We start from the raw sequence: 20,000 nt of genomic DNA on the forward strand, positions 1-20,000 counted from the left end.
GATGAGGATGGGATTCTAACCTACGCGTGCAGAGCACAATGGATTAGCAGTCCATCACCTTAACGACTCGGCCACCCCATCTGCAGTGTACCATAAAAATTGTGGAATTGAATGTAGACTATTGATGTGAAAATGCTATCCATTGACGAGCAGTTCAAACACAGGCAGAGTAAAGACAATATAGAATGGCTTCAATTTTGTGAGAACGTACAGTTCACTGACCAGCACACTAGGTTCCACCGAGATTTGAACTCGGATCACTGGATTCAGAGTCCAGAGTGCTAACCATTACACCATGGAACCCTTGTGGTTAAAAGTATACAAAATGATGACAGAGTCTACAAGTCCACCTTGGAAGACAGTGAAGTGCTTTGACAGTTCTAAAACAGGCATGAATACATGCGGTCTATGCTCATGGAGATTTTTGCTAAAGATAAAATAGCAAGATTGTGGTGACCATACTAGTCTTCGAAGCATTTGATCCGTGGTACGACATTGCAAATGCATTGATCTCAATTAACAAATGGTAAATACGAAGAGGATGGGATTCGAACCCACGCGTGCAGAGCACAATGGATTAGCAGTCCATCACCTTAACCACTCGGCCACCCCATCACACCGATTACACACTGTGTACCAAAAAAAAAGTGGAATTTAATATAGTCTGTTGTGAAAATATTATCAATTGAACAGCAGTTATAACACATGCAGAATATTGATATTCAATAATGACCTCAATTCGGGGAGATGGTGTAGGACACTAAACATTAAACCAGCATTGGATCCCTGGTCCGACATTACCAATGCATTGCTCTCAATTGACAAAGCTAACCGATGAGGATGGGATTCGAACCCACGCGTGCAGAGCACAATGGATTAGCAGTCCATCACCTTAACCACTCTGCCACCCCATCACACCGAGTACACACTGTGTACCAAAAAAAATTCAGGGAGATGGTGTAGGACACTCAACATTAAACCAGCATTGGATCCTGGTCCGACATTGCCAATGAATTGATCTCAATTGACAAAGCTAACCGATGAGGATGGGATTCTAACCTACGCGTGCAGAGCACAATGGATTAGCAGTCCATCACCTTAACGACTCAGCCACCCCATCTGCAGTGTACCATAAAAATTGTGGAATTGAATGTAGACTATTGATGTGAAAATGCTATCCATTGACGAGCAGTTCAAACACAGGCAGAGTAAAGACAATATAGAATGGCTTCAATTTTGTGAGAACGTACAGTTCACTGACCAGCACACTAGGTTCCACCGAGATTTGAACTCGGATCACTGGATTCAGAGTCCAGAGTGCTAACCATTACACCATGGAACCCTTGTGGTTAGAAGTATACAAAATGATGACAGAGTCTACAAGTCAACCTTGGAAGACAGTGAAGTGCTTTGACAGTTCTAAAACAGGCATGAATACATGCGGTCTATGCTCATGGAGATTTTTGCTAAAGATAAAATAGCAAGATTGTGGTGACCATACTAGTCTTCGAAGCATTTGATCCGTGGTACGACATTGCAAATGCATTGATCTCAATTAACAAATGGTAAATACGATGAGGATGGGATTCGAACCCACGCGTGCAGAGCACAATGGATTAGCAGTCCATCACCTTAACCACTCGGCCACCCCATCACACTGAGTACACACTGTGTACCAAAAAAAAAGTGGAATTTAATATAGTCTGTTGTGAAAATATTATCAATTGAACAGCAGTTATAACACAGGCAGAATATTGATATTCAATAATGACCTCAATTCGGGGAGATGGTGTAGGACACTAAACATTAAACCAGCATTGGATCCCTGGTCCGACATTACCAATGCATTGCTCTCAATTGACAAAGCTAACCGATGAGGATGGGATTCGAACCCACGCGTGCAGAGCACAATGGATTAGCAGTCCATCACCTTAACCACTCGGCCACCCCATCACACCGAGTATACACTGTGTACCAAAAAAAATTCAGGGAGATGGTGTAGGACACTCAACATTAAACCAGCATTGGATCCTGGTCCGACATTGCCAATGAATTGATCTCAATTGACAAAGCTAACCGATGAGGATGGGATTCTAACCTACGCGTGCAGAGCACAATGGATTAGCAGTCCATCACCTTAACGACTCGGCCACCCCATCTGCAGTGTACCATAAAAATTGTGGAATTGAATGTAGACTATTGATGTGAAAATGCTATCCATTGACAAGCAGTTCAAACACAGGCAGAGTAAAGACAATATAGAATGGCTTCAATTTTGTGAGAACGTACAGGTCACTGACCAGCACACTAGGTTCCACCGAGATTTGAACTCGGATCACTGGATTCAGAGTCCAGAGTGCTAACCATTACACCATGGAACCCTTTTGGTTAGAAGTATACAAAATGATGACAGAGTCTACAAGTCCACCTTGGAAGACAGTGAAGTGCTTTGACAGTTCTAAAACAGGCATGAATACATGCGGTCTATGCTCATGGAGATTTTTGCTAAAGATAAAATAGCAAGATTGTGGTGACCATACTAGTCTTCGAAGCATTTGATCCGTGGTACGACATTGCAAATGCATTGATCTCAATTAACAAATGGTAAATACGATGAGGATGGGATTCGAACCCACGCGTGCAGAGCACAATGGATTAGCAGTCCAACACCTTAACCACTCTGCCACCCCATCACACTGAGTACACACTGTGTACCAAAAAAAAAGTGGAATTTAATATAGTCTGTTGTGAAAATATTATCAATTGAACAGCAGTTATAACACAGGCAGAATATTGATATTCAATAATTACCTCAATTCGGGGAGATGGTGTAGGACACTAAACATTAAACCAGCATTGGATCCCTGGTCCGACATTACCAATGCATTGCTCTCAATTGACAAAGCTAACCGATGAGGATGGGATTCGAACCCACGCGTGCAGAGCACAATGGATTAGCAGTCCATCACCTTAACCACTCGGCCACCCCATCACACCGAGTATACACTGTGTACCAAAAAAAATTCAGGGAGATGGTGTAGGACACTCAACATTAAACCAGCATTGGATCCTGGTCCGACATTGCCAATGAATTGATCTCAATTGACAAAGCTAACCGATGAGGATGGGATTCTAACCTACGCGTGCAGAGCACAATGGATTAGCAGTCCATCACCTTAACGACTCGGCCACCCCATCTGCAGTGTACCATAAAAATTGTGGAATTGAATGTAGACTATTGATGTGAAAATGCTATCCATTGACAAGCAGTTCAAACACAGGCAGAGTAAAGACAATATAGAATGGCTTCAATTTTGTGAGAACGTACAGGTCACTGACCAGCACACTAGGTTCCACCGAGATTTGAACTCGGATCACTGGATTCAGAGTCCAGAGTGCTAACCATTACACCATGGAACCCTTTTGGTTAGAAGTATACAAAATGATGACAGAGTCTACAAGTCCACCTTGGAAGACAGTGAAGTGCTTTGACAGTTCTAAAACAGGCATGAATACATGCGGTCTATGCTCATGGAGATTTTTGCTAAAGATAAAATAGCAAGATTGTGGTGACCATACTAGTCTTCGAAGCATTTGATCCGTGGTACGACATTGCAAATGCATTGATCTCAATTAACAAATGGTAAATACGATGAGGATGGGATTCGAACCCACGCGTGCAGAGCACAATGGATTAGCAGTCCAACACCTTAACCACTCTGCCACCCCATCACACTGAGTACACACTGTGTACCAAAAAAAAAGTGGAATTTAATATAGTCTGTTGTGAAAATATTATCAATTGAACAGCAGTTATAACACAGGCAGAATATTGATATTCAATAATTACCTCAATTCGGGGAGATGGTGTAGGACACTAAACATTAAACCAGCATTGGATCCCTGGTCCGACATTACCAATGCATTGCTCTCAATTGACAAAGCTAACCGATGAGGATGGGATTCGAACCCACGCGTGCAGAGCACAATGGATTAGCAGTCCATCACCTTAACCACTCGGCCACCCCATCACACCGAGTATACACTGTGTACCAAAAAAAATTCAGGGAGATGGTGTAGGACACTCAACATTAAACCAGCATTGGATCCTGGTCCGACATTGCCAATGAATTGATCTCAATTGACAAAGCTAACCGATGAGGATGGGATTCTAACCTACGCGTGCAGAGCACAATGGATTAGCAGTCCATCACCTTAACGACTCGGCCACCCCATCTGCAGTGTACCATAAAAATTGTGGAATTGAATGTAGACTATTGATGTGAAAATGCTATCCATTGACAAGCAGTTCAAACACAGGCAGAGTAAAGACAATATAGAATGGCTTCAATTTTGTGAGAACGTACAGGTCACTGACCAGCACACTAGGTTCCACCGAGATTTGAACTCGGATCACTGGATTCAGAGTCCAGAGTGCTAACCATTACACCATGGTACCCTTTTGGTTAGAAGTATACAAAATGATGACAGAGTCTACAAGTCCACCTTGGAAGACAGTGAAGTGCTTTGACAGTTCTAAAACAGGCATGAATACATGCGGTCTATGCTCATGGAGATTTTTGCTAAAGATAAAATAGCAAGATTGTGGTGACCATACTAGTCTTCGAAGCATTTGATCCGTGGTACGACATTGCAAATGCATTGATCTCAATTAACAAATGATAAATACGATGAGGATGGGATTCGAACCCACGCGTGCAGAGCACAATGGATTAGCAGTCCATCACCTTAACCACTCGGCCACCCCATCACACCGAGTACACACTGTGTACCAAAAAAAAAGTGGAATTTAATATAGTCTGTTGTGAAAATATTATCAATTGAACAGCAGTTATAACACAGGCAGAATATTGATATTTAATAATGACCTCAATTCGGGGAGATGGTGTAGGACACTAAACATTAAACCAGCATTGGATCCCTGGTCCGACATTACCAATGCATTGCTCTCAATTGACAAAGCTAACCGATGAGGATGGGATTCGAACCCACGCGTGCAGAGCACAATGGATTAGCAGTCCATCACCTTAACCACTCGGCCACCCCATCACACCGAGTATACACTGTGTACCAAAAAAAATTCAGGGAGATGGTGTAGGACACTCAACATTAAACCAGCATTGGATCCTGGTCCGACATTGCCAATGAATTGATCTCAATTGACAAAGCTAACCGATGAGGATGGGATTCTAACCTACGCGTGCAGAGCACAATGGATTAGCAGTCCATCACCTTAACGACTCAGCCACCCCATCTGCAGTGTACCATAAAAATTGTGGAATTGAATGTAGACTATTGATGTGAAAATGCTATCCATTGACAAGCAGTTCAAACACAGGCAGAGTAAAGACAATATAGAATGGCTTCAATTTTGTGAGAACGTACAGGTCACTGACCAGCACACTAGGTTCCACCGAGATTTGAACTCGGATCACTGGATTCAGAGTCCAGAGTGCTAACCATTACACCATGGAACCCTTGTGGTTAGAAGTATACAAAATGATGACAGAGTCTACAAGTCCACCTTGGAAGACAGTGAAGTGCTTTGACAGTTCTAAAACAGGCATGAATACATGCGGTCTATGCTCATGGAGATTTTTGCTAAAGATAAAATAGCAAGATTATGGTGACCATACTAGTCTTCGAAGCATTTGATCCGTGGTACGACATTGCAAATGCATTGATCTCAATTGACAAATTCGATGAGGATGGGATTCGAACCCATGCGTGCAGAGCACAATGGATTAGCAGTCCATCACCTTAACCACTCGGCCACCCCATCACACTGAGTACACACTGTGTACCAAAAAAAAAGTGGAATTTAATATAGTCTGTTGTGAAAATATTATCAATTGAACAGCAGTTATAACACAGGCAGAATATTGATATTCAATAATGACCTCAATTCGGGGAGATGGTGTAGGACACTAAACATTAAACCAGCATTGGATCCCTGGTCCGACATTACCAATGCATTGCTCTCAATTGACAAAGCTAACCGATGAGGATGGGATTCGAACCCACGCGTGCAGAGCACAATGGATTAGCAGTCCATCACCTTAACCACTCGGCCACCCCATCACACCGAGTACACACTGTGTAAGAAAAAAATTTCGGGGAGATGGTGTAGGACACTCAACATTAAACCAGCATTGGATCCTGGTCCGACATTGCCAATGAATTGATCTCAATTGACAAAGCTAACCGATGAGGATGGGATTCTAACCTACGCGTGCAGAGCACAATGGATTAGCAGTCCATCACCTTAACGACTCGGCCACCCCATCTGCAGTGTACCATAAAAATTGTGGAATTGAATGTAGACTATTGATGTGAAAATGCTATCCATTGACGAGCAGTTCAAACACAGGCAGAGTAAAGACAATATAGAATGGCTTCAATTTTGTGAGAACGTACAGTTCACTGACCAGCACACTAGGTTCCACCGAGATTTGAACTCGGATCACTGGATTCAGAGTCCAGAGTGCTAACCATTACACCATGGAACCCTTGTGGTTAAAAGTATACAAAATGATGACAGAGTCTACAAGTCCACCTTGGAAGACAGTGAAGTGCTTTGACAGTTCTAAAACAGGCATGAATACATGCGGTCTATGCTCATGGAGATTTTTGCTAAAGATAAAATAGCAAGATTGTGGTGACCATACTAGTCTTCGAAGCATTTGATCCGTGGTACGACATTGCAAATGCATTGATCTCAATTAACAAATGGTAAATACGAAGAGGATGGGATTCGAACCCACGCGTGCAGAGCACAATGGATTAGCAGTCCATCACCTTAACCACTCGGCCACCCCATCACACCGATTACACACTGTGTACCAAAAAAAAAGTGGAATTTAATATAGTCTGTTGTGAAAATATTATCAATTGAACAGCAGTTATAACACATGCAGAATATTGATATTCAATAATGACCTCAATTCGGGGAGATGGTGTAGGACACTAAACATTAAACCAGCATTGGATCCCTGGTCCGACATTACCAATGCATTGCTCTCAATTGACAAAGCTAACCGATGAGGATGGGATTCGAACCCACGCGTGCAGAGCACAATGGATTAGCAGTCCATCACCTTAACCACTCTGCCACCCCATCACACCGAGTACACACTGTGTACCAAAAAAAATTCAGGGAGATGGTGTAGGACACTCAACATTAAACCAGCATTGGATCCTGGTCCGACATTGCCAATGAATTGATCTCAATTGACAAAGCTAACCGATGAGGATGGGATTCTAACCTACGCGTGCAGAGCACAATGGATTAGCAGTCCATCACCTTAACGACTCAGCCACCCCATCTGCAGTGTACCATAAAAATTGTGGAATTGAATGTAGACTATTGATGTGAAAATGCTATCCATTGACGAGCAGTTCAAACAGGCAGAGTAAAGACAATATAGAATGGCTTCAATTTTGTGAGAACGTACAGTTCACTGACCAGCACACTAGGTTCCACCGAGATTTGAACTCGGATCACTGGATTCAGAGTCCAGAGTGCTAACCATTACACCATGGAACCCTTGTGGTTAGAAGTATACAAAATGATGACAGAGTCTACAAGTCAACCTTGGAAGACAGTGAAGTGCTTTGACAGTTCTAAAACAGGCATGAATACATGCGGTCTATGCTCATGGAGATTTTTGCTAAAGATAAAATAGCAAGATTGTGGTGACCATACTAGTCTTCGAAGCATTTGATCCGTGGTACGACATTGCAAATGCATTGATCTCAATTAACAAATGGTAAATACGATGAGGATGGGATTCGAACCCACGCGTGCAGAGCACAATGGATTAGCAGTCCATCACCTTAACCACTCGGCCACCCCATCACACTGAGTACACACTGTGTACCAAAAAAAAAGTGGAATTTAATATAGTCTGTTGTGAAAATATTATCAATTGAACAGCAGTTATAACACAGGCAGAATATTGATATTCAATAATTACCTCAATTCGGGGAGATGGTGTAGGACACTAAACATTAAACCAGCATTGGATCCCTGGTCCGACATTACCAATGCATTGCTCTCAATTGACAAAGCTAACCGATGAGGATTGGATTCGAACCCACGCGTGCAGAGCACAATGGATTAGCAGTCCATCACCTTAACCACTCGGCCACCCCATCACACCGAGTATACACTGTGTACCAAAAAAAATTCAGGGAGATGGTGTAGGACACTCAACATTAAACCAGCATTGGATCCTGGTCCGACATTGCCAATGAATTGATCTCAATTGACAAAGCTAACCGATGAGGATGGGATTCTAACCTACGCGTGCAGAGCACAATGGATTAGCAGTCCATCACCTTAACGACTCGGCCACCCCATCTGCAGTGTACCATAAAAATTGTGGAATTGAATGTAGACTATTGATGTGAAAATGCTATCCATTGACAAGCAGTTCAAACACAGGCAGAGTAAAGACAATATAGAATGGCTTCAATTTTGTGAGAACGTACAGGTCACTGACCAGCACACTAGGTTCCACCGAGATTTGAACTCGGATCACTGGATTCAGAGTCCAGAGTGCTAACCATTACACCATGGAACCATTTTGGTTAGAAGTATACAAAATGATGACAGAGTCTACAAGTCCACCTTGGAAGACAGTGAAGTGCTTTGACAGTTCTAAAACAGGCATGAATACATGCGGTCTATGCTCATGGAGATTTTTGCTAAAGATAAAATAGCAAGATTGTGGTGACCATACTAGTCTTCGAAGCATTTGATCCGTGGTACGACATTGCAAATGCATTGATCTCAATTAACAAATGGTAAATACGATGAGGATGGGATTCGAACCCACGCGTGCAGAGCACAATGGATTAGCAGTCCAACACCTTAACCACTCTGCCACCCCATCACACTGAGTACACACTGTGTACCAAAAAAAAAGTGGAATTTAATATAGTCTGTTGTGAAAATATTATCAATTGAACAGCAGTTATAACACAGGCAGAATATTGATATTCAATAATTACCTCAATTCGGGGAGATGGTGTAGGACACTAAACATTAAACCAGCATTGGATCCCTGGTCCGACATTACCAATGCATTGCTCTCAATTGACAAAGCTAACCGATGAGGATGGGATTCGAACCCACGCGTGCAGAGCACAATGGATTAGCAGTCCATCACCTTAACCACTCGGCCACCCCATCACACCGAGTATACACTGTGTACCAAAAAAAATTCAGGGAGATGGTGTAGGACACTCAACATTAAACCAGCATTGGATCCTGGTCCGACATTGCCAATGAATTGATCTCAATTGACAAAGCTAACCGATGAGGATGGGATTCTAACCTACGCGTGCAGAGCACAATGGATTAGCAGTCCATCACCTTAACGACTCGGCCACCCCATCTGCAGTGTACCATAAAAATTGTGGAATTGAATGTAGACTATTGATGTGAAAATGCTATCCATTGACAAGCAGTTCAAACACAGGCAGAGTAAAGACAATATAGAATGGCTTCAATTTTGTGAGAACGTACAGGTCACTGACCAGCACACTAGGTTCCACCGAGATTTGAACTCGGATCACTGGATTCAGAGTCCAGAGTGCTAACCATTACACCATGGTACCCTTTTGGTTAGAAGTATACAAAATGATGACAGAGTCTACAAGTCCACCTTGGAAGACAGTGAAGTGCTTTGACAGTTCTAAAACAGGCATGAATACATGCGGTCTATGCTCATGGAGATTTTTGCTAAAGATAAAATAGCAAGATTGTGGTGACCATACTAGTCTTCGAAGCATTTGATCCGTGGTACGACATTGCAAATGCATTGATCTCAATTAACAAATGATAAATACGATGAGGATGGGATTCGAACCCACGCGTGCAGAGCACAATGGATTAGCAGTCCATCACCTTAACCACTCGGCCACCCCATCACACCGAGTACACACTGTGTACCAAAAAAAAAGTGGAATTTAATATAGTCTGTTGTGAAAATATTATCAATTGAACAGCAGTTATAACACAGGCAGAATATTGATATTCAATAATGACCTCAATTCGGGGAGATGGTGTAGGACACTAAACATTAAACCAGCATTGGATCCCTGGTCCGACATTACCAATGCATTGCTCTCAATTGACAAAGCTAACCGATGAGGATGGGATTCGAACCCACGCGTGCAGAGCACAATGGATTAGCAGTCCATCACCTTAACCACTCGGCCACCCCATCACACCGAGTATACACTGTGTACCAAAAAAAATTCAGGGAGATGGTGTAGGACACTCAACATTAAACCAGCATTGGATCCTGGTCCGACATTGCCAATGAATTGATCTCAATTGACAAAGCTAACCGATGAGGATGGGATTCTAACCTACGCGTGCAGAGCACAATGGATTAGCAGTCCATCACCTTAACGACTCAGCCACCCCATCTGCAGTGTACCATAAAAATTGTGGAATTGAATGTAGACTATTGATGTGAAAATGCTATCCATTGACAAGCAGTTCAAACACAGGCAGAGTAAAGACAATATAGAATGGCTTCAATTTTGTGAGAACGTACAGGTCACTGACCAGCACACTAGGTTCCACCGAGATTTGAACTCGGATCACTGGATTCAGAGTCCAGAGTGCTAACCATTACACCATGGAACCCTTGTGGTTAGAAGTATACAAAATGATGACAGAGTCTACAAGTCCACCTTGGAAGACAGTGAAGTGCTTTGACAGTTCTAAAACAGGCATGAATACATGCGGTCTATGCTCATGGAGATTTTTGCTAAAGATAAAATAGCAAGATTATGGTGACCATACTAGTCTTCGAAGCATTTGATCCGTGGTACGACATTGCAAATGCATGGATCTCAATTGACAAATTCGATGAGGATGGGATTCGAACCCACGCGTGCAGAGCACAATGGATTAGCAGTCCATCACCTTAACCACTCGGCCACCCCATCACACTGAGTACACACTGTGTACCAAAAAAAAAGTGGAATTTAATATAGTCTGTTGTGAAAATATTATCAATTGAACAGCAGTTATAACACAGGCAGAATATTGATATTCAATAATTACCTCAATTCGGGGAGATGGTGTAGGACACTAAACATTAAACCAGCATTGGATCCCTGGTCCGACATTACCAATGCATTGCTCTCAATTGACAAAGCTAACCGATGAGGATGGGATTCGAACCCACGCGTGCAGAGCACAATGGATTAGCAGTCCATCACCTTAACCACTCGGCCACCCCATCACACCGAGTATACACTGTGTACCAAAAAAAATTCAGGGAGATGGTGTAGGACACTCAACATTAAACCAGCATTGGATCCTGGTCCGACATTGCCAATGAATTGATCTCAATTGACAAAGCTAACCGATGAGGATGGGATTCTAACCTACGCGTGCAGAGCACAATGGATTAGCAGTCCATCACCTTAACGACTCGGCCACCCCATCTGCAGTGTACCATAAAAATTGTGGAATTGAATGTAGACTATTGATGTGAAAATGCTATCTATTGACAAGCAGTTCAAACACAGGCAGAGTAAAGACAATATAGAATGGCTTCAATTTTGTGAGAACGTACAGGTCACTGACCAGCACACTAGGTTCCACCGAGATTTGAACTCGGATCACTGGATTCAGAGTCCAGAGTGCTAACCATTACACCATGGTACCCTTTTGGTTAGAAGTATACAAAATGATGACAGAGTCTACAAGTCCACCTTGGAAGACAGTGAAGTGCTTTGACAGTTCTAAAACAGGCATGAATACATGCGGTCTATGCTCATGGAGATTTTTGCTAAAGATAAAATAGCAAGATTGTGGTGACCATACTAGTCTTCGAAGTATTTGATCCGTGGTACGACATTGCAAATGCATTGATCTCAATTAACAAATGATAAATACGATGAGGATGGGATTCGAACCCACGCGTGCAGAGCACAATGGATTAGCAGTCCATCACCTTAACCACTCGGCCACCCCATCACACCGAGTACACACTGTGTACCAAAAAAAAAGTGGAATTTAATATAGTCTGTTGTGAAAATATTATCAATTGAACAGCAGTTATAACACAGGCAGAATATTGATATTCAATAATGACCTCAATTCGGGGAGATGGTGTAGGACACTAAACATTAAACCAGCATTGGATCCCTGGTCCGACATTACCAATGCATTGCTCTCAATTGACAAAGCTAACCGATGAGGATGGGATTCGAACCCACGCGTGCAGAGCACAATGGATTAGCAGTCCATCACCTTAACCACTCGGCCACCCCATCACACCGAGTATACACTGTGTACCAAAAAAAATTCAGGGAGATGGTGTAGGACACTCAACATTAAACCAGCATTGGATCCTGGTCCGACATTGCCAATGAATTGATCTCAATTGACAAAGCTAACCGATGAGGATGGGATTCTAACCTACGCGTGCAGAGCACAATGGATTAGCAGTCCATCACCTTAACGACTCAGCCACCCCATCTGCAGTGTACCATAAAAATTGTGGAATTGAATGTAGACTATTGATGTGAAAATGCTATCCATTGACAAGCAGTTCAAACACAGGCAGAGTAAAGACAATATAGAATGGCTTCAATTTTGTGAGAACGTACAGGTCACTGACCAGCACACTAGGTTCCACCGAGATTTGAACTCGGATCACTGGATTCAGAGTCCAGAGTGCTAACCATTACACCATGGAACCCTTGTGGTTAGAAGTATACAAAATGATGACAGAGTCTACAAGTCCACCTTGGAAGACAGTGAAGTGCTTTGACAGTTCTAAAACAGGCATGAATACATGCGGTCTATGCTCATGGAGATTTTTGCTAAAGATAAAATAGCAAGATTATGGTGACCATACTAGTCTTCGAAGCATTTGATCCGTGGTACGACATTGCAAATGCATGGATCTCAATTGACAAATTCGATGAGGATGGGATTCGAACCCACGCGTGCAGAGCACAATGGATTAGCAGTCCATCACCTTAACCACTCGGCCACCCCATCACACTGAGTACACACTGTGTACCAAAAAAAAAGTGGAATTTAATATAGTCTGTTGTGAAAATATTATCAATTGAACAGCAGTTATAACACAGGCAGAATATTGATATTCAATAATTACCTCAATTCGGGGAGATGGTGTAGGACACTAAACATTAAACCAGCATTGGATCCCTGGTCCGACATTACCAATGCATTGCTCTCAATTGACAAAGCTAACCGATGAGGATGGGATTCGAACCCACGCGTGCAGAGCACAATGGATTAGCAGTCCATCACCTTAACCACTCGGCCACCCCATCACACCGAGTATACACTGTGTACCAAAAAAAATTCAGGGAGATGGTGTAGGACACTCAACATTAAACCAGCATTGGATCCTGGTCCGACATTGCCAATGAATTGATCTCAATTGACAAAGCTAACCGATGAGGATGGGATTCTAACCTACGCGTGCAGAGCACAATGGATTAGCAGTCCATCACCTTAACGACTCGGCCACCCCATCTGCAGTGTACCATAAAAATTGTGGAATTGAATGTAGACTATTGATGTGAAAATGCTATCTATTGACAAGCAGTTCAAACACAGGCAGAGTAAAGACAATATAGAATGGCTTCAATTTTGTGAGAACGTACAGGTCACTGACCAGCACACTAGGTTCCACCGAGATTTGAACTCGGATCACTGGATTCAGAGTCCAGAGTGCTAACCATTACACCATGGTACCCTTTTGGTTAGAAGTATACAAAATGATGACAGAGTCTACAAGTCCACCTTGGAAGACAGTGAAGTGCTTTGACAGTTCTAAAACAGGCATGAATACATGCGGTCTATGCTCATGGAGATTTTTGCTAAAGATAAAATAGCAAGATTGTGGTGACCATACTAGTCTTCGAAGCATTTGATCCGTGGTACGACATTGCAAATGCATTGATCTCAATTAACAAATGATAAATACGATGAGGATGGGATTCGAACCCACGCGTGCAGAGCACAATGGATTAGCAGTCCATCACCTTAACCACTCGGCCACCCCATCACACCGAGTACACACTGTGTACCAAAAAAAAAGTGGAATTTAATATAGTCTGTTGTGAAAATATTATCAATTGAACAGCAGTTATAACACAGGCAGAATATTGATATTCAATAATGACCTCAATTCGGGGAGATGGTGTAGGACACTAAACATTAAACCAGCATTGGATCCCTGGTCCGACATTACCAATGCATTGCTCTCAATTGACAAAGCTAACCGATGAGGATGGGATTCGAACCCACGCGTGCAGAGCACAATGGATTAGCAGTCCATCACCTTAACCACTCGGCCACCCCATCACACCGAGTATACACTGTGTACCAAAAAAAATTCAGGGAGATGGTGTAGGACACTCAACATTAAACCAGCATTGGATCCTGGTCCGACATTGCCAATGAATTGATCTCAATTGACAAAGCTAACCGATGAGGATGGGATTCTAACCTACGCGTGCAGAGCACAATGGATTAGCAGTCCATCACCTTAACGACTCAGCCACCCCATCTGCAGTGTACCATAAAAATTGTGGAATTGAATGTAGACTATTGATGTGAAAATGCTATCCATTGACAAGCAGTTCAAACACAGGCAGAGTAAAGACAATATAGAATGGCTTCAATTTTGTGAGAACGTACAGGTCACTGACCAGCACACTAGGTTCCACCGAGATTTGAACTCGGATCACTGGATTCAGAGTCCAGAGTGCTAACCATTACACCATGGAACCCTTGTGGTTAGAAGTATACAAAATGATGACAGAGTCTACAAGTCCACCTTGGAAGACAGTGAAGTGCTTTGACAGTTCTAAAACAGGCATGAATACATGCGGTCTATGCTCATGGAGATTTTTGCTAAAGATAAAATAGCAAGATTATGGTGACCATACTAGTCTTCGACGCATTTGATCCGTGGTACGACATTGCAAATGCATTGATCTCAATTGACAAATTCGATGAGGATGGGATTCGAACCCACGCGTGCAGAGCACAATGGATTAGCAGTCCATCACCTTAACCACTCGGCCACCCCATCACACTGAGTACACACTGTGTACCAAGAAAAAAGTGGAATTTAATATAGTCTGTTGTGAAAATATTATCAATTGAACAGCAGTTATAACACAGGCAGAATATTGATATTCAATAATGACCTCAATTCGGGGAGATGGTGTAGGACACTAAACATTAAACCAGCATTGGATCCCTGGTCCGACATTACCAATGCATTGCTCTCAATTGACAAAGCTAACCGATGAGGATGGGATTCGAACCCACGCGTGCAGAGCACAATGGATTAGCAGTCCATCACCTTAACCACTCGGCCACCCCATCACACCGAGTACACACTGTGTAAGAAAAAAATTTCGGGGAGATGGTGTAGGACACTCAACATTAAACCAGCATTGGATCCTGGTCCGACATTGCCAATGAATTGATCTCAATTGACAAAGCTAACCGATGAGGATGGGATTCTAACCTACGCGTGCAGAGCACAATGGATTAGCAGTCCATCACCTTAACGACTCGGCCACCCCATCTGCAGTGTACCATAAAAATTGTGGAATTGAATGTAGACTATTGATGTGAAAATGCTATCCATTGACGAGCAGTTCAAACACAGGCAGAGTAAAGACAATATAGAATGGCTTCAATTTTGTGAGAACGTACAGTTCACTGACCAGCACACTAGGTTCCACCGAGATTTGAACTCAGATCACTGGATTCAGAGTCCAGAGTGCTAACCATTACACCATGGAACCCTTGTGGTTAAAAGTATACAAAATGATGACAGAGTCTACAAGTCCACCTTGGAAGACAGTGAAGTGCTTTGACAGTTCTAAAACAGGCATGAATACATGCGGTCTATGCTCATGGAGATTTTTGCTAAAGATAAAATAGCAAGATTGTGGTGACCATACTAGTCTTCGAAGCATTTGATCCGTGGTACGACATTGCAAATGCATTGATCTCAATTAACAAATGGTAAATACGAAGAGGATGGGATTCGAACCCACGCGTGCAGAGCACAATGGATTAGCAGTCCATCACCTTAACCACTCGGCCACCCCATCACACCGATTACACACTGTGTACCAAAAAAAAAGTGGAATTTAATATAGTCTGTTGTGAAAATATTATCAATTGAACAGCAGTTATAACACATGCAGAATATTGATATTCAATAATGACCTCAATTCGGGGAGATGGTGTAGGACACTAAACATTAAACCAGCATTGGATCCCTGGTCCGACATTACCAATGCATTGCTCTCAATTGACAAAGCTAACCGATGAGGATGGGATTCGAACCCACGCGTGCAGAGCACAATGGATTAGCAGTCCATCACCTTAACCACTCTGCCACCCCATCACACCGAGTACACACTGTGTACCAAAAAAAATTCAGGGAGATGGTGTAGGACACTCAACATTAAACCAGCATTGGATCCTGGTCCGACATTGCCAATGAATTGATCTCAATTGACAAAGCTAACCGATGAGGATGGGATTCTAACCTACGCGTGCAGAGCACAATGGATTAGCAGTCCATCACCTTAACGACTCAGCCACCCCATCTGCAGTGTACCATAAAAATTGTGGAATTGAATGTAGACTATTGATGTGAAAATGCTATCCATTGACGAGCAGTTCAAACACAGGCAGAGTAAAGACAATATAGAATGGCTTCAATTTTGTGAGAACGTACAGTTCACTGACCAGCACACTAGGTTCCACCGAGATTTGAACTCGGATCACTGGATTCAGAGTCCAGAGTGCTAACCATTACACCATGGAACCCTTGTGGTTAGAAGTATACAAAATGATGACAGAGTCTACAAGTCAACCTTGGAAGACAGTGAAGTGCTTTGACAGTTCTAAAACAGGCATGAATACATACGGTCTATGCTCATGGAGATTTTTGCTAAAGATAAAATAGCAAGATTGTGGTGACCATACTAGTCTTCGAAGCATTTGATCCGTGGTACGACATTGCAAATGCATTGATCTCAATTAACAAATGGTAAATACGATGAGGATGGGATTCGAACCCACGCGTGCAGAGCACAATGGATTAGCAGTCCATCACCTTAACCACTCGGCCACCCCATCACACTGAGTACACACTGTGTACCAAAAAAAAAGTGGAATTTAATATAGTCTGTTGTGAAAATATTATCAATTGAACAGCAGTTATAACACAGGCAGAATATTGATATTCAATAATTACCTCAATTCGGGGAGATGGTGTAGGACACTAAACATTAAACCAGCATTGGATCCCTGGTCCGACATTACCAATGCATTGCTCTCAATTGACAAAGCTAACCGATGAGGATGGGATTCGAACCCACGCGTGCAGAGCACAATGGATTAGCAGTCCATCACCTTAACCACTCGGCCACCCCATCACACCGAGTATACACTGTGTACCAAAAAAAATTCAGGGAGATGGTGTAGGACACTCAACATTAAACCAGCATTGGATCCTGGTCCGACATTGCCAATGAATTGATCTCAATTGACAAAGCTAACCGATGAGGATGGGATTCTAACCTACGCGTGCAGAGCACAATGGATTAGCAGTCCATCACCTTAACGACTCGGCCACCCCATCTGCAGTGTACCATAAAAATTGTGGAATTGAATGTAGACTATTGATGTGAAAATGCTATCCATTGACAAGCAGTTCAAACACAGGCAGAGTAAAGACAATATAGAATGGCTTCAATTTTGTGAGAACGTACAGGTCACTGACCAGCACACTAGGTTCCACCGAGATTTGAACTCGGATCACTGGATTCAGAGTCCAGAGTGCTAACCATTACACCATGGAACCCTTTTGGTTAGAAGTATACAAAATGATGACAGAGTCTACAAGTCCACCTTGGAAGACAGTGAAGTGCTTTGACAGTTCTAAAACAGGCATGAATACATGCGGTCTATGCTCATGGAGATTTTTGCTAAAGATAAAATAGCAAGATTGTGGTGACCATACTAGTCTTCGAAGCATTTGATCCGTGGTACGACATTGCAAATGCATTGATCTCAATTGACAAATTCGATGAGGATGAGATTCGAACCCACGCGTGCAGAGCACAATGGATTAGCAGTCCATCACCTTAACCACTCCGCCACCCCATCACACTGAGTACACACTGTGTACCAAAAAAAAAGTGGAATTTAATATAGTCTGTTGTGAAAATATTATCAATTGAACAGCAGTTATAACACAGGCAGAATATTGATATTCAATAATGACCTCAATTCGGGGAGATGGTGTAGGACACTAAACATTAAACCAGCATTGGATCCCTGGTCCGACATTACCAATGCATTGCTCTCAATTGACAAAGCTAACCGATGAGGATGGGATTCGAACCCACGCGTGCAGAGCACAATGGATTAGCAGTCCATCACCTTAACCACTCGGCCACCCCATCACACCGAGTACACACTGTGTAAGAAAAAAATTTCGGGGAGATGGTGTAGGACACTCAACATTAAACCAGCATTGGATCCTGGTCCGACATTGCCAATGAATTGATCTCAATTGACAAAGCTAACCGATGAGGATGGGATTCTAACCTACGCGTGCAGAGCACAATGGATTAGCAGTCCATCACCTTAACGACTCGGCCACCCCATCTGCAGTGTACCATAAAAATTGTGGAATTGAATGTAGACTATTGATGTGAAAATGCTATCCATTGACGAGCAGTTCAAACACAGGCAGAGTAAAGACAATATAGAATGGCTTCAATTTTGTGAGAACGTACAGTTCACTGACCAGCACACTAGGTTCCACCGAGATTTGAACTCGGATCACTGGATTCAGAGTCCAGAGTGCTAACCATTACACCATGGAACCCTTGTGGTTAAAAGTATACAAAATGATGACAGAGTCTACAAGTCCACCTTGGAAGACAGTGAAGTGCTTTGACAGTTCTAAAACAGGCATGAATACATGCGGTCTATGCTCATGGAGATTTTTGCTAAAGATAAAATAGCAAGATTGTGGTGACCATACTAGTCTTCGAAGCATTTGATCCGTGGTACGACATTGCAAATGCATTGATCTCAATTAACAAATGGTAAATACGAAGAGGATGGGATTCGAACCCACGCGTGCAGAGCACAATGGATTAGCAGTCCATCACCTTAACCACTCGGCCACCCCATCACACCGATTACACACTGTGTACCAAAAAAAAAGTGGAATTTAATATAGTCTGTTGTGAAAATATTATCAATTGAACAGCAGTTATAACACATGCAGAATATTGATATTCAATAATGACCTCAATTCGGGGAGATGGTGTAGGACACTAAACATTAAACCAGCATTGGATCCCTGGTCCGACATTACCAATGCATTGCTCTCAATTGACAAAGCTAACCGATGAGGATGGGATTCGAACCCACGCGTGCAGAGCACAATGGATTAGCAGTCCATCACCTTAACCACTCTGCCACCCCATCACACCGAGTACACACTGTGTACCAAAAAAAATTCAGGGAGATGGTGTAGGACACTCAACATTAAACCAGCATTGGATCCTGGTCCGACATTGCCAATGAATTGATCTCAATTGACAAAGCTAACCGATGAGGATGGGATTCTAACCTACGCGTGCAGAGCACAATGGATTAGCAGTCCATCACCTTAACGACTCAGCCACCCCATCTGCAGTGTACCATAAAAATTGTGGAATTGAATGTAGACTATTGATGTGAAAATGCTATCCATTGACGAGCAGTTCAAACACAGGCAGAGTAAAGACAATATAGAATGGCTTCAATTTTGTGAGAACGTACAGTTCACTGACCAGCACACTAGGTTCCACCGAGATTTGAACTCGGATCACTGGATTCAGAGTCCAGAGTGCTAACCATTACACCA

General features: G+C 42.7%; 44 non-coding genes across 44 annotated transcripts in view; all 44 read right to left on the reverse strand.

The window, feature by feature from the left end:
* Positions 1-231: 231 nt before the first annotated feature.
* Positions 232-303, reverse strand: AC3HAE_039257 (transfer RNA glutamine (anticodon CUG)). Its single transcript has one exon. It is a non-coding gene; the product is annotated as a tRNA-Gln (tRNA).
* A 230-nt stretch (positions 304-533) lies between these two features.
* Positions 534-615, reverse strand: AC3HAE_039258 (transfer RNA serine (anticodon GCU)). Its single transcript has one exon. It is a non-coding gene; the product is annotated as a tRNA-Ser (tRNA).
* Positions 616-1,270: 655 nt separating this feature from the next.
* On the reverse strand, positions 1,271-1,342 carry AC3HAE_039259 (transfer RNA glutamine (anticodon CUG)). The gene has a single exon. It is a non-coding gene; the product is annotated as a tRNA-Gln (tRNA).
* A 230-nt stretch (positions 1,343-1,572) lies between these two features.
* Positions 1,573-1,654, reverse strand: AC3HAE_039260 (transfer RNA serine (anticodon GCU)). The gene has a single exon. It is a non-coding gene; the product is annotated as a tRNA-Ser (tRNA).
* Positions 1,655-1,871: 217 nt separating this feature from the next.
* AC3HAE_039262 (transfer RNA serine (anticodon GCU)) lies at positions 1,872-1,953 on the reverse strand. The gene has a single exon. It is a non-coding gene; the product is annotated as a tRNA-Ser (tRNA).
* A 356-nt stretch (positions 1,954-2,309) lies between these two features.
* On the reverse strand, positions 2,310-2,381 carry AC3HAE_039263 (transfer RNA glutamine (anticodon CUG)). The gene has a single exon. It is a non-coding gene; the product is annotated as a tRNA-Gln (tRNA).
* A 529-nt stretch (positions 2,382-2,910) lies between these two features.
* Positions 2,911-2,992, reverse strand: AC3HAE_039264 (transfer RNA serine (anticodon GCU)). The gene has a single exon. It is a non-coding gene; the product is annotated as a tRNA-Ser (tRNA).
* Positions 2,993-3,348: 356 nt separating this feature from the next.
* On the reverse strand, positions 3,349-3,420 carry AC3HAE_039265 (transfer RNA glutamine (anticodon CUG)). The gene has a single exon. It is a non-coding gene; the product is annotated as a tRNA-Gln (tRNA).
* A 529-nt stretch (positions 3,421-3,949) lies between these two features.
* On the reverse strand, positions 3,950-4,031 carry AC3HAE_039266 (transfer RNA serine (anticodon GCU)). Its single transcript has one exon. It is a non-coding gene; the product is annotated as a tRNA-Ser (tRNA).
* A 658-nt stretch (positions 4,032-4,689) lies between these two features.
* Positions 4,690-4,771, reverse strand: AC3HAE_039268 (transfer RNA serine (anticodon GCU)). The gene has a single exon. It is a non-coding gene; the product is annotated as a tRNA-Ser (tRNA).
* Positions 4,772-4,988: 217 nt separating this feature from the next.
* AC3HAE_039269 (transfer RNA serine (anticodon GCU)) lies at positions 4,989-5,070 on the reverse strand. The gene has a single exon. It is a non-coding gene; the product is annotated as a tRNA-Ser (tRNA).
* Positions 5,071-5,426: 356 nt separating this feature from the next.
* Positions 5,427-5,498, reverse strand: AC3HAE_039270 (transfer RNA glutamine (anticodon CUG)). The gene has a single exon. It is a non-coding gene; the product is annotated as a tRNA-Gln (tRNA).
* Positions 5,499-5,721: 223 nt separating this feature from the next.
* On the reverse strand, positions 5,722-5,803 carry AC3HAE_039271 (transfer RNA serine (anticodon GCU)). The gene has a single exon. It is a non-coding gene; the product is annotated as a tRNA-Ser (tRNA).
* Positions 5,804-6,020: 217 nt separating this feature from the next.
* On the reverse strand, positions 6,021-6,102 carry AC3HAE_039273 (transfer RNA serine (anticodon GCU)). Its single transcript has one exon. It is a non-coding gene; the product is annotated as a tRNA-Ser (tRNA).
* A 356-nt stretch (positions 6,103-6,458) lies between these two features.
* Positions 6,459-6,530, reverse strand: AC3HAE_039275 (transfer RNA glutamine (anticodon CUG)). Its single transcript has one exon. It is a non-coding gene; the product is annotated as a tRNA-Gln (tRNA).
* A 230-nt stretch (positions 6,531-6,760) lies between these two features.
* Positions 6,761-6,842, reverse strand: AC3HAE_039276 (transfer RNA serine (anticodon GCU)). The gene has a single exon. It is a non-coding gene; the product is annotated as a tRNA-Ser (tRNA).
* Positions 6,843-7,495: 653 nt separating this feature from the next.
* AC3HAE_039277 (transfer RNA glutamine (anticodon CUG)) lies at positions 7,496-7,567 on the reverse strand. Its single transcript has one exon. It is a non-coding gene; the product is annotated as a tRNA-Gln (tRNA).
* Positions 7,568-7,797: 230 nt separating this feature from the next.
* Positions 7,798-7,879, reverse strand: AC3HAE_039278 (transfer RNA serine (anticodon GCU)). Its single transcript has one exon. It is a non-coding gene; the product is annotated as a tRNA-Ser (tRNA).
* A 655-nt stretch (positions 7,880-8,534) lies between these two features.
* Positions 8,535-8,606, reverse strand: AC3HAE_039279 (transfer RNA glutamine (anticodon CUG)). Its single transcript has one exon. It is a non-coding gene; the product is annotated as a tRNA-Gln (tRNA).
* Positions 8,607-9,135: 529 nt separating this feature from the next.
* On the reverse strand, positions 9,136-9,217 carry AC3HAE_039281 (transfer RNA serine (anticodon GCU)). The gene has a single exon. It is a non-coding gene; the product is annotated as a tRNA-Ser (tRNA).
* Positions 9,218-9,875: 658 nt separating this feature from the next.
* AC3HAE_039282 (transfer RNA serine (anticodon GCU)) lies at positions 9,876-9,957 on the reverse strand. The gene has a single exon. It is a non-coding gene; the product is annotated as a tRNA-Ser (tRNA).
* Positions 9,958-10,174: 217 nt separating this feature from the next.
* On the reverse strand, positions 10,175-10,256 carry AC3HAE_039284 (transfer RNA serine (anticodon GCU)). Its single transcript has one exon. It is a non-coding gene; the product is annotated as a tRNA-Ser (tRNA).
* A 356-nt stretch (positions 10,257-10,612) lies between these two features.
* Positions 10,613-10,684, reverse strand: AC3HAE_039285 (transfer RNA glutamine (anticodon CUG)). Its single transcript has one exon. It is a non-coding gene; the product is annotated as a tRNA-Gln (tRNA).
* Positions 10,685-10,907: 223 nt separating this feature from the next.
* On the reverse strand, positions 10,908-10,989 carry AC3HAE_039286 (transfer RNA serine (anticodon GCU)). Its single transcript has one exon. It is a non-coding gene; the product is annotated as a tRNA-Ser (tRNA).
* A 217-nt stretch (positions 10,990-11,206) lies between these two features.
* AC3HAE_039287 (transfer RNA serine (anticodon GCU)) lies at positions 11,207-11,288 on the reverse strand. Its single transcript has one exon. It is a non-coding gene; the product is annotated as a tRNA-Ser (tRNA).
* Positions 11,289-11,946: 658 nt separating this feature from the next.
* Positions 11,947-12,028, reverse strand: AC3HAE_039288 (transfer RNA serine (anticodon GCU)). Its single transcript has one exon. It is a non-coding gene; the product is annotated as a tRNA-Ser (tRNA).
* Positions 12,029-12,245: 217 nt separating this feature from the next.
* AC3HAE_039289 (transfer RNA serine (anticodon GCU)) lies at positions 12,246-12,327 on the reverse strand. Its single transcript has one exon. It is a non-coding gene; the product is annotated as a tRNA-Ser (tRNA).
* Positions 12,328-12,683: 356 nt separating this feature from the next.
* On the reverse strand, positions 12,684-12,755 carry AC3HAE_039290 (transfer RNA glutamine (anticodon CUG)). Its single transcript has one exon. It is a non-coding gene; the product is annotated as a tRNA-Gln (tRNA).
* A 223-nt stretch (positions 12,756-12,978) lies between these two features.
* On the reverse strand, positions 12,979-13,060 carry AC3HAE_039291 (transfer RNA serine (anticodon GCU)). The gene has a single exon. It is a non-coding gene; the product is annotated as a tRNA-Ser (tRNA).
* Positions 13,061-13,277: 217 nt separating this feature from the next.
* AC3HAE_039293 (transfer RNA serine (anticodon GCU)) lies at positions 13,278-13,359 on the reverse strand. The gene has a single exon. It is a non-coding gene; the product is annotated as a tRNA-Ser (tRNA).
* A 658-nt stretch (positions 13,360-14,017) lies between these two features.
* AC3HAE_039295 (transfer RNA serine (anticodon GCU)) lies at positions 14,018-14,099 on the reverse strand. Its single transcript has one exon. It is a non-coding gene; the product is annotated as a tRNA-Ser (tRNA).
* A 217-nt stretch (positions 14,100-14,316) lies between these two features.
* AC3HAE_039296 (transfer RNA serine (anticodon GCU)) lies at positions 14,317-14,398 on the reverse strand. Its single transcript has one exon. It is a non-coding gene; the product is annotated as a tRNA-Ser (tRNA).
* A 356-nt stretch (positions 14,399-14,754) lies between these two features.
* Positions 14,755-14,826, reverse strand: AC3HAE_039297 (transfer RNA glutamine (anticodon CUG)). Its single transcript has one exon. It is a non-coding gene; the product is annotated as a tRNA-Gln (tRNA).
* A 223-nt stretch (positions 14,827-15,049) lies between these two features.
* AC3HAE_039298 (transfer RNA serine (anticodon GCU)) lies at positions 15,050-15,131 on the reverse strand. Its single transcript has one exon. It is a non-coding gene; the product is annotated as a tRNA-Ser (tRNA).
* Positions 15,132-15,348: 217 nt separating this feature from the next.
* On the reverse strand, positions 15,349-15,430 carry AC3HAE_039299 (transfer RNA serine (anticodon GCU)). Its single transcript has one exon. It is a non-coding gene; the product is annotated as a tRNA-Ser (tRNA).
* Positions 15,431-15,786: 356 nt separating this feature from the next.
* AC3HAE_039300 (transfer RNA glutamine (anticodon CUG)) lies at positions 15,787-15,858 on the reverse strand. Its single transcript has one exon. It is a non-coding gene; the product is annotated as a tRNA-Gln (tRNA).
* A 230-nt stretch (positions 15,859-16,088) lies between these two features.
* AC3HAE_039301 (transfer RNA serine (anticodon GCU)) lies at positions 16,089-16,170 on the reverse strand. The gene has a single exon. It is a non-coding gene; the product is annotated as a tRNA-Ser (tRNA).
* Positions 16,171-16,825: 655 nt separating this feature from the next.
* Positions 16,826-16,897, reverse strand: AC3HAE_039302 (transfer RNA glutamine (anticodon CUG)). Its single transcript has one exon. It is a non-coding gene; the product is annotated as a tRNA-Gln (tRNA).
* Positions 16,898-17,127: 230 nt separating this feature from the next.
* On the reverse strand, positions 17,128-17,209 carry AC3HAE_039303 (transfer RNA serine (anticodon GCU)). Its single transcript has one exon. It is a non-coding gene; the product is annotated as a tRNA-Ser (tRNA).
* Positions 17,210-17,426: 217 nt separating this feature from the next.
* AC3HAE_039308 (transfer RNA serine (anticodon GCU)) lies at positions 17,427-17,508 on the reverse strand. Its single transcript has one exon. It is a non-coding gene; the product is annotated as a tRNA-Ser (tRNA).
* Positions 17,509-17,864: 356 nt separating this feature from the next.
* Positions 17,865-17,936, reverse strand: AC3HAE_039309 (transfer RNA glutamine (anticodon CUG)). Its single transcript has one exon. It is a non-coding gene; the product is annotated as a tRNA-Gln (tRNA).
* Positions 17,937-18,458: 522 nt separating this feature from the next.
* AC3HAE_039310 (transfer RNA serine (anticodon GCU)) lies at positions 18,459-18,540 on the reverse strand. The gene has a single exon. It is a non-coding gene; the product is annotated as a tRNA-Ser (tRNA).
* A 356-nt stretch (positions 18,541-18,896) lies between these two features.
* Positions 18,897-18,968, reverse strand: AC3HAE_039311 (transfer RNA glutamine (anticodon CUG)). Its single transcript has one exon. It is a non-coding gene; the product is annotated as a tRNA-Gln (tRNA).
* Positions 18,969-19,935: 967 nt separating this feature from the next.
* AC3HAE_039312 (transfer RNA glutamine (anticodon CUG)) overlaps positions 19,936-20,000 on the reverse strand; it is a 72-nt gene continuing 7 nt past the window's right edge. The window contains exon 1 of the tRNA in view: positions 19,936-20,000. This exon is cut by the window's right edge and continues 7 nt beyond it. This is a non-coding gene — a tRNA (tRNA-Gln).

The sequence above is a fragment of the Micromesistius poutassou genome (genome assembly GCF_964030765.1).
Source record: "Micromesistius poutassou genome assembly, chromosome: 23".
Classification (NCBI taxonomy): Eukaryota; Metazoa; Chordata; class Actinopteri; order Gadiformes; family Gadidae; genus Micromesistius; species Micromesistius poutassou.